Below are 2,208 nucleotides of genomic sequence, written 5' to 3'. Positions count from 1 at the left end.
TGGGGCGCCGGGTTCGGGCACCTCTGTGCTGAGTGAGGCCTTCCCTCCAGGCCGTCCTAACCCGCCCGTGGTCGGGGGGGAGCTGCGCTCCTAGCCGGTCCCCGAAACTGATGGTTGTCAGGCGGTGGGATGGGGGGTTTCGAGGGGCAGGTCAAAAAAAAAAAAAGAATCTGAAAAGTACAGGAATTGTGGTGGAAAATAAGTGTAAGGGACTTGAAAGCACTGGGTCAGAAGGAGCGCAGATGGCTGAACATGAACCGACTTGAAGGCCAGCGGCATCCAGGCCTATATCAGCAATAGTGTGGCCAGCAGCATGAGGACAAGTGGTTGTGCTTCTGTAGTCGGCAGTGGTGAGGCTGTGTCTTAAGTACTGTGTTTGAGGCCCTCATTTTAAAACAGACATTGAGGTGCTGGAGCATGTCCAGGGAAAGGCAGCAAAGCTGGTGAAGCATCTGAAGGACAAATCTCATTGGTATGTGGTAGGGGCCAGTCTCACATGTAACAAGTGTTTGGACAAAAGGAAATGGCCTCAAAGTTGTGACAGGGAAAGTTTAGTTTGGATATGAAGCAAATAATCTTGAGTATCCTCACAGCCTCACACAGCATGTACAGGTAATCAGGCCCAGCTAGCATGGGTTTATTGAAGGCAAGTCCTGATTGACTGACCTGTTCCTCTGTGACAGGGTGACCCACTTAGTGGATGACGGAAAGGCTGTGGACGTGTCTACCCACATTAGTAGCCTTTGTGTCATTAGTAAAGCCAAATGGTTTGACACCATTTTCCACAGCATTCTGGAGAAACTGGCTGTCCATGGCTTGGACAGGTGTGCTCTTCATTGTGTTAAAAAACCATCAGGATGGCCAGGCCTAGAGAGAGTTGGTGAATAGACCTACATCCAGCTGATTATCAGTGGTGTTTCTCAGGGCTCAGTGTTGGGGTCAGGCACATTTAATATCTTTATTCATGGTCTGATTGAGGAGACCCAAGAACACCCTCAATTGCATACACAAGTTGAGCAGAAGTGTTGATCTGCTGGAAAGTAGGAAGGCTCTGCAGAGATAGGCAGGCTGGATCCATGGGGTGAGGCCAGTGGTACAAGGCTCAAGAAGGCCAAATTCCAGACCCTGCACTTGGGTCACAACAACCCCTGCAGTGCTACAGGCTGGGGGAAGAGCAGCTTAAACTGCCTGGTGGAAAAGGACCCGGTGGTATTGGTGGACAGCAGCTGAACATGAGCCAGTGAGTGCCCAGGTGGGTGTCAGTCTCTTTTGCCAAGTAACAAGAACTAGAATGAGAGGAAATGGCCCCAAATTTCACCAGGGGAGGGTTAGCTTGGATATTGGTAAGAATTTCCAGAAGGGTTGTTAAACCCTGGAACAGGCTGCCAGGGGCAGTGGTGGAGTCACCATCCCTGGCATATTTAAAACATGTTTAAAGACATTTGGCTTAGGGACATCATATATTAGCTGGACTTCATAGTGCTGTGTTAACAGTTGGACTCAATGGTCTTAAAGTCTTTCCCAATCTAAATAGTTCTGCAATTCTGTGGTTCTCTGAAAGGAAAAATGAAAGTGTGACAGAAAAAGGATAATATGGGATTTAAGAAAAGGCTGAAAGGAGAAGTTATTTGGGCAGGAGAGAGGTGGGAAGGTGCAGAAGAAAGAAGGGAAGTGTAGATAGAATATGTAGGTGTGGAAAGAAAAGAGAAGTAACATCCGGAATTTAAAAAAAGATGACCCCTCTCCTTTACCTTCTTTACATCTCTTCTACCACAGTGTTACTTGTGGGGGAGAAAAGGACTTCTGTCTGCACCACTTCAACTGCACGCTTCTGTGTGCCATTGACGCCACATCCTTTTCCAGTTTCATCCTGTGATGCAGGACTCTTTCCATCTTCACAAGCTCCTCTTGCATGTGCTCTGCCAGGACACCTCCATCTCCCATGAGCCTGCACTGAGCACAGCTTTCTGCCATAGCCCTTTGCTGGAAGAAGAGGCAACAGGGATCCCCTAGCCACAGCTGGAACAAAGAATCTGTGGAAAAGCATTGAAACAGCTTGTGGGAAGTGGGAGTAAGGAAAAGGAGGAAGTGGTGTTAAACTAAGCATTTAATTCTGATGGTTTTGCTATCATGTAATTAGCATCATGATGCTGCTGTGATAATAAGTCCAAAAAGCACCTAAAGTAGCAAAAGAAATCAGTGTGGGAG

Source organism: Parus major, chromosome 2, assembly GCF_001522545.3.
Source record: "Parus major isolate Abel chromosome 2, Parus_major1.1, whole genome shotgun sequence".
Lineage (NCBI taxonomy): Eukaryota > Metazoa > Chordata > Aves > Passeriformes > Paridae > Parus > Parus major.
This window is presented reverse-complemented; position numbering follows the sequence as displayed.